The sequence below is a fragment of the Myotis yumanensis genome, unplaced genomic scaffold (genome assembly GCF_028538775.1).
Source record: "Myotis yumanensis isolate MYYU_CA2020_CCGP unplaced genomic scaffold, mMyoYum1.0.hap1 SCAF_315, whole genome shotgun sequence".
Classification (NCBI taxonomy): Eukaryota; Metazoa; Chordata; class Mammalia; order Chiroptera; family Vespertilionidae; genus Myotis; species Myotis yumanensis.
The window spans coordinates 1-13,353 of record NW_027224066.1 but is presented as its reverse complement, the minus strand read 5'-3'; the positions used below and the strand labels follow the sequence as shown (position 1 = coordinate 13,353).

Genomic DNA, 13,353 nt, shown 5'->3' with positions numbered 1-13,353 from the left:
ATAAACACTCATCACCTTAAAGAATGCCAGTTTGTTTTTTTGTTTTTTTTAGGTATGTTGGTTGATTTCAGAAAGGAAAGAGAGAGAGAGAAACATCAATGATGAGAGGGAATCATTGAACTGTTGCCTCCTGCACTCCCCCTACTGGGGGTTGAGCCTGAACCTGGGCTTGTGCCCTGTCCAGGAATCAAACCATGACATCCCGGTTCATAGGTCGATGCTCAACCAGTGAGCCACGCCAGCCGGACGACCAGTTTATTTTTAAAACAAACTAAAAAGTGAGAAAGTAGGGGTTTATTTTATGTAACAGTGCTATTAGGATAAGGCATCACTTGATATGTGACAAAGTGTTTCCAAATCATGTATTTTTGTTACTGTGTCTTAACCATTAGGATGGTTGGGGGGAGGTGGTAGTAGTGGGGTTGAGGGGAATGACAACAGGACCTACTTTCTCTAGAATATATTGAGACACAGGTTAAAAGTTTCTCAGGTAAATTCATGGCTACAGCAAAATTAAGCAAGAGCTCAGAATTTTACATTCCTCCCCAAAGCTGATTTCTCAGATGGTCACAACCAATTAAATATTTCAAAATATGTCCTTAGTCACTGCTATCAGCATCATCAGCATCATCATCAGATACATCATTTAAAGGTGACTTCAATACTGACTGTAGGAGTCCGATCTAGTAGGCTGGCATGTGGCCATGTCCCCGGTAGAAAGTAGGTCATAGCAGAAGTTACAACTCCACACAGGCTTGGAGGGCTGGCTGGGAAGAAAAAATCCCTTTTCAGAGCAGGACCCACAGACAACAAAACCACATTTGCAGCAACGGTGACGACAATTAAAGGTGTGAGTTTTGCTTTCTGTAACAGTTGCCTCAAAGTCAGGAACCCAAACAGCATGTTCGTTACTGGGTGTCTTCCCACTTTTGGAGAATAAATCGAACATTTACTTATGTGATTCATCCATTCTGATTTCTCAGTGGCAGTGGCAGCATAAACGGCAGATGATTTAGTTGGTGTCTTGAGACGCCATCCATTCTTCAAGTCTTCCTCATCTTTGATGGAATCAATAGTGACATTTTCCAGGGGAATAATATGTTATATTTTTTCTACTGGATGACAATATTGCCATATACAAGAATGTCATTAAACAAGAAAAACTGCTGCCCTAGCTGGTTTGGCTTGGTGGATAGATTGTTGGCCTGCAGACCTAAGGGTCCCGGGTTAGATTCTGGTCAGGGGCACATGCCCGGGTTGCGGGCTCAATCCCCAGGGAGTATGTGCAGGAGGCAGCGGATCGATGAGACAGTTACTATCAAATTACTAAGATTATGAGCAACTATTAAAAGCACTTCCTCTTTAGTAACTTCTGGATTTGAAGTTTTGGGGGGTCACTGGTGATAATCAAATTTCATTAAAGTATTCTGACAAACCAAAACTTCATGCACTATTGAATGAGGTTTTATAAAAAACAACAGCACTAAGATATGTTGCCCTTGTTTATTTTATTTTAAAATATGTCTTTATTAATTTTTTAAAATTGATTTTTAGAGAGAAAGGGAGAGAGCTAGATAGAAATATTGATGAGAGAAACATTGATCGGCTGCCTCCTGCACAACCCCTACTGGGGATCGAACCTGAAACCTAGGCACGTGCCCTGACAGAGAATCAAACCAGTGACCTCTTGGTTCCTGGGTCAATGCTCAACCACTGAGCCACACTGACCAGGCAGATTTCTTTCTTTCTTCCTTCCTTCCTTCCTTCCTTCCTTCCTTCCTTCCTTCCTTCCTTCCTTCCTTCCTCTCTCTCTCTTTCTTTCTTTCGAGAGGATGACAGAGGGAAAGAAACATCAATGTGAGAAAGATTGATTGTTTGCCTCCCACACACACCCCAATCAGGGATCAAACCCGCAACCTGGATATGTGCCTTGACTGGGAATCAAACCCACAACCTTTTGGTGAATGGGTCGATGCTCCAACCAACTGAGTCACCCTGCCAGGACACCCTTATTTATTTTTTATCTAATGTCTTTTGCATTCACTTACTGTCTGTAAACCTTGGTTCTAGAAATGGAGAATGTAACTGGCTCTCAAGATGAAAATATAGCTTCTGAATTTCCATTTGCACATCCTCTTTAATTGCATGTACACCAATTTTAGCATCTCCCCTGCAGTAGAAGAAGGATCTTTATAGCAAATATCATGTAAGAAATATTTGCATTCTAAAAGCACATTCACACTTAAACTGATCGATAGAATTCAACATATAAAGCACATGCAGGGGCTGACCAGCAGACCCTGGGTGACGGTTGAATGGTTGAATGGATTACTCGGACACAACATTTGCTGTGAAAGAGGGCTAAGGGACTGCCTGGCTAAAGGAATCGGGGAGCCTCGACTGCCTGCCTCGTTAGACTTTTATTGTAACAGCAGTTTGAGATAGGAAAATTTTCACTCCCAAGTTATATCTAAAATATTTATCTTTATTTGAAGGTGAATATTCAATCATTAATCATAAATCAGGATGCCATACTAACTAGGTACGACTATAACCTATGTAATTACATGGTCATTGATTGCAAGTTGTGGATGTCAGAAAGCACGCTGAAGTTGGCATCCCCAACTGTTAGATCTTATAAAGACCGAAACTGAAGCTGAGGAGCAGATAAAGTACCACTTCCCAGGCTGAAACTGAACTTCAGTTCATTCTTAAATCTTTCCTTTGGCCAAAATGTCCAAGGGTCATTGTGTGCAGCTGGAAGCAGGGCCCAGCTGGCAGAACTTGAGATGGGAAGGAAGGGAAAATTTGACCTTGACTGTTAGTAGGGGTTTTGTCCAAAAATGCTGACTGGAGTAATAATGAGAGCTAACCTTTATCCAGACGTCACTGTGTACCAGGCACCGCTAAGAGTTGTGTTGTTTTTTTTGCCTTTATGACAAAGTTTTATTGTTAATTATTTATCTTAATAGTTTCAGAAAGAGGTACACATTAGCTCAGTCCAACATGATTGGCAGTTGGCAAAATCTAGTAGAGCAAGTGTTCTGATTGCTAAGGATTTAATTTGAATGCTTTTAATATTTAGCCATCTAACACTTCAAACATAGTCCAGAATAAAATGCATCACCTCCCTCCCTGTCACTTTAATACCCCACCTACCTCACTTCAATATGGAAATATCTTCATTAAATATGATTCCCAGAGGAACGAGTTCTCTGGAGAGGATAGCCACAAGGGCAGTGCACAAAAAGAAAAACTGAAAACTCTGTACGACAACTTACTGGTCTAAGGAAACAAAAACCTTCCCATATATTAAGAAATCAATCCAGTTACAAATGCACTACTAGGTCTATGAGAAGAGGTTCTGGAGTAACCACTGAAAATGGCCGGCTATTTACAAGGTACACAAGCAGGTACGGTGCACCTGGCCCAGCGCTGGCCGTCAGAAGCCAAGTGTTCTCTCCACCGCAGGCCACATGCAGGAGTCCACCTTCCTCTGTGCCTTCTCGCAGAGTCGCCCATAGTTAGGCTGGGCTGCGGGACTGTCTTACCCACAACAGGGGGCTGCCTTTTCGGAAGGAGCTGGACCCGTTCCCTGATGATCCTCGTGGACTGAACCCCAGTGAGGTCAGACGGAACCAGACACTTCCGTTTGTCAATGTCAACATCTGCTTCACCGCAGCGGCGGGGCAGGGACGCAGCCGGCTCCGGAGCCGCGGAGTTCAGAGCACCAACCACAACCACCGCAACTGGGGTGGAGCGGTGACTACGGACAGGCAGGACTTCCGGCCGCCACAGCCTAGCCACACCGCTAAGTTCTGTCTAATGAAATCCTCCAAGTATTGCCCTACAGGATGATTATCCTCACTTACTGATGTGGAAACTGAAGCTGAGCAAAGGTGAGTGACCTGTACCATGTCACACTGCAAGGTCGCAGCGGAGCTAGGATTTCAATCTGGCCCAGAGCTGTGTGCATATCATGACAGTGTTTCTCAGATCTCTCAGATAGGAATGTGATTTATTTTTGTTATCCAGGAGCATTAACACTGCTTTGCACTAATTTAACTGCAGGTCAAGGAGCAGAAAACACAGGGCTTACATTATGCCACTTGACAGTAGGCGTTTTCCTGCCCATTACCTCAGTTACTCAACACAACCAAATTGCTCAGTAGGGATTTTCTAGATTTTCATAAATGAACGAGGAAAGTGGCACAAAATTATTGAGTGACAGTGATGAAATTAAACTCTACGTCCTTTGGATTTCTAGCCCATATTTCTTCTACTGTGCCATGCTTTCCCCAAAAACACTGAAAAATATTTCCTTAGTAAGAAACAGTGGGTGTGGGGGTACCATGTCAACTTTCTCTTCTCCCTGATCCTAATTTATTTCTCCACTCTTTCTCTCTGATCCTCCACAGCTTAATATTTGATTAAATTTGATTCTACTGAATCAAATTTCTTTCCCGGTCTATCTTTACTCTCCCCTGCTCTGCAATATGTAATAGATAGTATGTCACATATTTACCAATTTTGAAAATACAGGTATACCTTGGGTTTGGTTGCAGACCACTGCAATGAAGTGATTTATAATCTTTTTGCTGGTGGAGGGTCTTGCCTTTAATTTGTACAAAACAACACACACACACACACACACACACACACACAAAACCCAACCAAAAAACGCAAAAGCAAGCAAACAAAACATCTGTGAAGCACAATAAAGCGAAGTGCAATAAAATGAGCGATGCTTGTTCTCATTTCACTTGTGAGGCTCAAACTCAAGCCGTATTTACTTTCTCTGTTAAGAAAAAGGACGTTTTGGTTAATTTGTGAAGCGAACCCAGCTGTTGAAGTGAGATCGACTTTGGAGTCCATAACACCTGGCCTCGTATTAGGGTAGAGATGAAAAAGTGCTGGTAATCTAGAAAATCCCTACTGAGCAATTTGGTTGTGTTGATTAACTGAGGTAATGGGCAGGAAAACGCCTACTATCAAGTGGCATAATGTAAGCCAGGTGTAAATATAATTGATTGATTTAATGATTTGGCCTTTATGGAAGATGAACTTATTTTCAAGATGATAACTAATACTTGAATGAAAACCCATGGTGCAGCAGTGCTGGTAATAATGGAGCATTTCAGTCTTTTCTAGCAGGATAGAGCCTTAGAAATGATCTAGTTCAATCTCCTCCAGGCTTAAGTAATTTAACCAAGTCACAGAGAAAAAGATGTGTGGAGACTAAAATATTATCTTCTTGATTCTCGGTATAGTGCTGCTTCTACTAGTACTGTGTCACTAGTTACATTGTCATAAGTCTTAGTCTTAATGAACATTTACTGATTCCTGGTAGGATTTGGGGGTGGATGTGGGGAAGGATGCCATGGCATCAAAACAACCTGGGATTTGAATCCCAGCTCTAGCACTTGTGGGCAAAATCTTTGATATTTTCTGAGTTTGTTTCCTTAAGTGTAGAACTGAAATAATCTGTATGTCAAAGAGCTATTGTGAATACTAAGGAAAATGAGACTGTGTATACGATTTGATGAGCTTGAGCTCTGCCACGTTATAGGCTCTCAGTAAATGGTGGTTGTTTTTCTGATATTATTAGGCTATTTGGTTTTGCATCTTATAAAATTGTCCTCAAGAGTCCATTGTGGTTTTATGAATAGAATAACATCACAACTTACATTCATAAGAATGGGACTCAGCCTGTATTCTAGCGCTGGTCTGAAATGCTATCTTACTAGTAGATGGGAAACAGGCTTTTTTTTTTTTCTTATGTAATTTTAACATAAAGCAATGCTAAAATTAATGTTAAGCCTGCTCTCTACTATATAAACTTTACACTGTATTTTGTGTACTATATACAACAGATGTAGCAGATGTCAAATGTCACTGCAATACCCAGAATTTACACAGTTGCTCCCTGGAAGCCTCTGTGCTTGTCCTCATGCTATTGCCTACCTTGGGAATGGAATGTTCTCATGTTCTGGCTGGCAAGCTCCTGACCATACCATAACAGTGAGTCCAACATCACCTCCTTTTTCTTATCACATTATCCTCTGTTCCTTCTGAACCTTATGGATGCTTTTATTATCGTACTTATGGAATCATATTGCAATTGTTACATGTCTGTGTCTCCTTTGATTCTGGGAATGCCTGGAGGCCAGGGCCCATGTGTGTTTCACCTTTCTGTTTAATCAAACTCCCAACCCTCCACAGCTCTCAGAAAATATGCTGTGAGGTGGAGAAGGCTGATGGCTAGACAGATGCTACAGACCCCATTGGTGAAGGTGCCCTTTGCTTCATGTTGGAAGCAAGTGGTTATTTTTCTCTTTATTCTTGTGGAGGGACAGGGTATTATGAAGTACAGGGAGATGGGGATTTCCAGCACCTGCAATGGAGGTAGCTCAGTGGTGACACGAAGAAGTGGTTTCTGATTTCTCCCAGTGATGCGATTCACAGGTCGAGTATTTTGGAGAGAACATTGAGAATCAGAGCTTATATAAATAGGCATGAAGGCAGGAGGTTGGCAAACGATAAAAAGGGGTTCCTTGTTACAGAAAAATGATTTTTTTTTTTCTGGAAATGGAAGTGAAATACCAGGAGCAAAGATGAGGGGCCGCCAGAGAAGTTACAGTGAGGGGCTGCTCAGGTTGTTGTCCTGAAATAGAGGAGTGATCCTTGCAGTCTGGTGACTCTCCTCTCACTCCAGTCAGTGCTTCCTGAAAAAGGCAGGAGCTCTGAGACACTAACAGTAATCTTATCCCTTCGAGAAGCACCTCCCATCCTCAGGCTGGTCTGCTGATCTCCTCATGCCCCCGGGGCAGGATTAGAGGCCTTGAAATGCTGCCCTATCGGTGTGACTTCTCATCTCTACTCAAGACCGCACTGGCAGCTTCCCTTGGCAGCTGATCACACAGCGAGGACCGGCAAGGCTCTTAGGCTTTCAAGACAGCAGGACACCCTTGGGGAATAGGCCTCTTGCTGGAGGTCACAGCACCCAGAGAGCGATCGCAGTGGTTCTCAACCTTCCTAATGCCGCGACCCTTTAATACAGTTCCTCATGTTCTGGTGACCCCCAACCATAAAATTATTTTCGTTGCTACTTCATAACTGTAATTTTGCTACTGTTATGAATCGTAATGTAAATATCTGATATGCAGGATGTATTTTCATTGTTACAAATTGAACATAATTAAAGCATAGTGATTAATCACAAAAACAATATGTAATTATATATGTGTTTTCCGATGGTCTTAGGCGACCCCTGTGAAAGGGTCGTTTGACCCCCAAAGTGTCGCGACCCACAGGTTGGCGACCCACAGGTTGGGAACCGCTGGATTAGAGGGAGCAGCTGATCATCTCTCCAGTGAGTTCTGCTGCTCCTGTCACTTCCAAGCCCAAGTCCAAGGCTTGCTGGCAAGTGAACTAAAACCGTGGCTCCAGTCTGAAGGATGGCTTACACAGCTCAACTATATACTCTCTTCAGCTGTGAGCCATGCAGCCTGCTAGAAAAGCAGTCTGGACATTTGCAATCTACACAAAATTTACAGTTGGGGGATAGCTCTGGTGAATCCCCCAAGGCACTCTATGTAAAACCTGTTGTAGGAATTCTGCTTTGCTTCCTAGAGTAACCTTATCGGACCTTTGGAGGTAGAATTCCTAAAAGCAGGTACAGAGGGTAGCCCTCGGAATGAGTTTAGCTGTGGCTCGGTGAGAAGGAGGCCACCCTGAGTGCATGTGCTGTGTGCCACCTGCATTCCTTGGGGGAACACCCAGGTTGAGGTGCGCACAACATGCTCGGACAGCTGCCGTGGTGGGGCTCCCAGCTTCTGTGATCACATCTGGGCTGGGTTTTATGGCCCTTTACAGAATTTTATTTATTTGAAGAGAAGGTTAGGGAAAAGCTAGTAAATGCTCCTGTGGGCGCTGAAGGGACCCGCCCTGCACAAGAAGAAAGAGAAAAATAATTACTTGCTCTCAGCATGAAGCAGAGGGCATCGCTGCCAACGATTTCTGGAACATCTGTCTAGCCACCAGCCTTTTCCACCTCACAGCATATTTTATGAGGGGACCTTTATTACAGGGGGGGTTGTTTCATTGCTTTTTCAATCTTAAAATTAACAATAGAACCCTTCCTGCCATTCCAAATAGCTTCAAGTCCACAGAGAACCAGCAAGGAGGAGAACACAGTGTTGTGGCCCTTGGGAAATGCGCAGTGTCCCCAGCGTTGGCTGTAGTGGGCAAGGGCTTCTGAGGAGTGATAGCCTATATAATCTGCTCTCTGTTTCAGTCAGGAAATCAGTCTCTTTTCATTGATTTCCCAAAGATTGATTTGATAAGAGTTTTCATTTGAAAAGCAATGCTTGAGTAGGAAAGTTAAAGGAAGATAAATTTCTAGCTTTAATTCTACCCATCCTGTAGCATTACATAAGGCAGACCTCAGAGATACTGTGGGTTTAGCCCCAGACCCTGCGGTGAAGGGAGTAGTAATCTTTTTGCTGGTGGGACGGTCCCGCCTTCATTGTAGAAGGTGTGACATCTGTAAAACGCAATAAAATGAGGGTGTGCCTGTATCTTTCCCAAGTCCCAAACCTCAGCAATGTTACTTCATCTCCCTCCATGTTCCTTCCCCATTCCACACAATTATAAAACTCAAAAGAGTAATGAGTTATGTCATATTCTAGCATTGATTCAATAAATATTGTTAAATACCCACTATGTGCCAGGTACTGGGGCAGAATGATAAAACTAACTGACAACTAACAACAGTTTAACTAGATGTCTAAGCTTACCTGTCCTATTCACCGCTTTCTCTTGGGGAGATATTCCTCATGGGGCTCCCCGCTTCGGTGATTGCACACTGATTCCAGTATGTGGCTTCTTCTCCCTTGCTGCGGCTGATTAGATGAAGGAGGAAACTTAATCCAAGGGAAGTTAGTTCAATGACTTGAAAATAGTGGGCCATTTTTTTAAAAAATTGAATTGATTGGGGTGACACTGGTTCATAAAACCATACAGGTTTCAAGTGTACAACTCAACAAAACATCATCTGCACACTGCATCCTGGGCCCCTTGCTCCAAAGTCTCTTCCCATCCCTATTTCCCCCCTCCTCCACCTACCCCCAATCCCTTTCCCTCTGGCTATTACCACACTGTTGTCTGTGTCTAAGTGAGATATACACACACACACACCCTCACTTTAGAGGCCCAGTGCACGAATTCGTGCATGGGTGCCCATCAGGCCAGGCCGGCAGGAGGGAGAGGCGGCAGACAGTTGGCCAATTGGCCCCGCCCCTGATTGGGGTGTTGGGGGCTGATCTGTTGCTGGGCCGGTTGGGGATGGGGCTGATTGGGCCTGGATCAGGCTGGTTGGCTGCCGCAGTGCACATCATAACCACCAGTTGTTCTGGTTGTTCCACCATCTGGTCTCTGGGCTTTTATATATATAAATATATATTTGTTTCTTTAGTCCAGCCACCCCAACCCCTTTACCTCTGTAAGCTGTTTCTATCAGACATTTCTCACGTAAATTAGAATCAAGGCTGAGGAGTGTCCTGCCTACTTAAACCCAAAGTCTCATGGAGTCAGAACCGGGAGAACCGTTTTTGGGTTTCCTGTGCTCCCAGATTCTGAGGGAGGGGAGTGTCAGAGAAAACTGCTCAGGTGAATAGAACAGAGTGGATGCACAGGGAAAGGCAAAGAAGCATGAGAAGATGAGGATAAGAAAACATCCAGACTCTTCTTATACGTGAATTAATTTGACTAGATTTCTATCTCCTCAGCCTAATTTATATTTCCTGTGCAGAGACCATCCTCAATGACTATTTATGCACAGGGCATTGTGTCCTAATTGCTTGGTGTGAACATGAAGCAGATATGGTCCTGACATCACAGAGTTTACAGATGAGTGGAGGAGGCAGATTTTACATATTTGATCTTGACCATAGCATGTGTCACCACCCATTATCCAATACAAGAGGCAGATGGTGAAACAAATGACTAGTTAGTGTTGTAGTGTCAGAACTAAATACGGGCTCAGGTGACAATTTCAATGTTATTGATCATGACCAATGGATATATGAATGCATTAGGAAAATTAGCATGATATCATTAGCAAGTAAAATAAGTCACGCTTAATGAGAATTCAACTTTGGCTAGATTTCCCTTCCTTCCTTCCTTCCTTCCTTCCTTCCTTCCTTCCTTCCTTCCTTCCTTCCTTCTTTCCCTTTCTTTCCTCCTTATTAAAATCTGGCTACAATATTATGCTAGTGCATGTATTCTAATTTGGTGCAGAGCATGCATAACAAAATAAGAGAAAATCTATAAATGTTAGAACACATATATTATTTATTCCAGTGACTAAGGAATACTAAATCATTTTGTCAAGTTGCACTGTAACATTTAGTTTTTATCTTTTATAGGTAATCTGCCAAGCATTTGCAATTCTGAACTCTGTAGAATGTATTAACTTACAACAATAGACCATGGAACGTGTTAAGTATACCTTTCCTAATTCATACTTCTGTCTTTTGGTGAAAAATGCCTCTCTCAAATATATTACTTTTACAGTTCATTGGAAAAGAGTGCTGAACAACAGGATTATTATAATGTGCTAAGAGATGGCACTTGTGTCTCATTGGCATGTAGAGAGCTCATGTGAAACCTCTTTGATCTTTGCTGCCTTTTTAGCTGAAAGGATTTGGAAATCTTTTTGGCATTGGTAAAGACAGAACTCTGGTGGCTGTTCATAGTTGGTGAATTTTTAGCAATGGATAAGAAAGTCTTTGTTGAAATCAGTTTATTAATACGTAATGGGTAACATATTGCCTTAAAGGCAAACACATATTTTTCTCATGTCAAAAACACTGCCCCACTTTCACCAACATCCAAAGGTATTTAAAAGAGGTCTACATTTCCTTTTTCCAGTATGCCCAGTGCTGAGAAATAGTACTGCAAACCTCGGAACTTGAGCAGTTTCTTAGGTAAGAGGAATTTTTCACGATGTAATTGATATCATGACCACTCAGCTGGACACAGGCTTTCAAAAGCTGAGTGCATTTGCTGATTTGTTTCCATTTCCTACTTGGACTAAAAGAATTCAAAGACGTGAAGAATCTATTGTGAAAAAAAATGCGTGAATAATGCGAGGGGCTATCACAGCTATCACCGTGCAGTTATTGCTTTCTAATAAAATCATGGAGAACTTGAATTGAAAAAATATAACTATCCCAAATTTATGGAGGCAGTTATAAAAGGGCACATGAGGGAAGGTTTACCCTGAAATATATATTTTCAATAAAGTCTTTTTCTCATCAACTTTATTGAGACATCATTGATGTTTAACATTATGTAAGTTTCAGGTGCACGATTCGTTGATTTGATACAGTTATGTATTGCGAAATGATGGGCCACTGTGGCATTAGCGAGTGCATCATGTCACATACAGTGGGGCCTTGACTTACGAGTTTAATTCGTTCCTTGACGGAGCTCGTAACTCAAATTACTCGTATGTCAAATCTTAAAGTGAACGAGTGAGACACGTGATGCTGGGCTGATGTTGTGGCATTCACTGTGACGTTCGCTGTGCCAACTAGCGGTGGGGTATCTGAAGCTGGCTCGTAACCCGAATTTTAGCTCGCAACTCAAAGCAAAAAATCGGCCGAGAGACTGCTCGTATCTCGAAAAACTCGTTAGTTGGGACACTCGTAAGTCAAGGCCCCACTGTAATTACCATTTCTTTTTTTGTAGTAAGAACACTTAAGAACTACTCTCTTAGCAACTTTCAAGTATATAATATAACATTGTTTACGATAATCACCATGCTGTACATTAGATCTACGGATTGTATTAATCTTAGAACTGGAAGTTTGAATCCTTTGACCAACATCTCCCCATTTCCACCATCCCCACCCCCTCCCCGTTCTCCTGGTAACCACTTCTCTCCCTTTGTTTCTATGACTTTGGCTTTTTATTTATTTATTTATTTATTTTTATTTTATATATATTTTTAAATATATTTTATTGATTTTTTACAGAGAGGAAGGGATAGGGATAGAGAGTTAGAAATATCGATGAGAGAGAAACATCGATCAGCTGCCTCCTGCACACTCCATACTGGGTATGTGCCCGCAACCAAGGTACATGCCCTTGACCGGAATCGAACCTGGGACCCTTGAGTCCGCAGGCCGACGCTCTCTCCACTGAGCCAAACGGGTTAGGGCTGACTTTGGCTTTTTAAAATTCCATTTATAAATGATATCATACAATCTTTGTCTTTCTTTGCCTGAAATATTTCACTTAGTATAATGCCCTCACGGTTCATCCATGTTGTCACAAGTAGCGGGATTTCCTTCTTTCTCGTGGCTAACTGATATTCCACTGTACGTCTGTGCCATATCTTGCCCATTCATCTGTTGATGGACATCTCTATCTAGGCTACTGTAAAGAATGCTGCAAAGAACATCTCTGTCATATCCTGTTTTCATTTCCTTTGGGTATATACCCAGAAGTGGGGTTGCTGCATCATATGGTAGTTGTATTTTTAATTTTTTGAGGAACCTCCCTATGTTTCCGTAATTTCTGTAACCCATTTTCATTCCCACCAAAACCGCACAGGGTTCCATTTTCTCTACAGACTCACCAACATTATCTCTCGTCTTTTGACCGTAGCCTTTCTGACAGGTGTGAGGTGATATTTTATTGAGGTTTTAATTTGCATTTCCCTGATGATTAGTGATGTCAGGCACCATTTCATGTACCCATTGGCCATTTGTATGTATTTTTTGGAAAAGTGCCTATTTAGTTATCTTGCCCATTTTTAAATTGATTTTTTTTGTTTTGTTTTTGCTATTGAGTTGCATGAGTTTTTAATTAATTTTGGATATTAACCCCTTATCAGAGATAAGATTTGAAAAGATTTTCTCCCATTATTTAGGTTGCATTTTAATTTTGTTGATTCTTTTGCTGTGCAGAAGCTTTTTAACTTGATAAGTAGTCCCACTTATTAATTTTTGTTTTTTGTTGATTTGTACTTTTTGGTTTTATATCCAAAAAAATCATTGCCAAGATCAATGTCAAGGATTTTTTCCCTTCTTTTCTCCTTGGAGTTGTATGGTGGCAGGTTTCCTGTTCACGTCTTTAATCCATTTCGAGTTAATTTTTGTGAATGGTGTATAAGATAGGGGTTCAATTCCATTCATTTGTATGTGGATATCCAATTTTCTCAACATTATTTTTGAAGAGACTGACTTTTCTCCATTGAGTGTTCTTGGTTGCCTTGTCAAATTTTAGTTGATCGTATATGTGAGGGCTTATTTCTGGGCTCTTGATTCTGTTCCAGGGATTGCC

At 41.8% G+C, this 13,353-nt stretch overlaps 1 pseudogene; it reads right to left on the bottom strand.

The window, feature by feature from the left end:
* Positions 1–599: 599 nt before the first annotated feature.
* Positions 600–3,749, bottom strand: LOC139001301 (pleckstrin homology domain-containing family F member 2-like; annotated as a pseudogene).
* Positions 3,750–13,353: the final 9,604 nt, after the last annotated feature.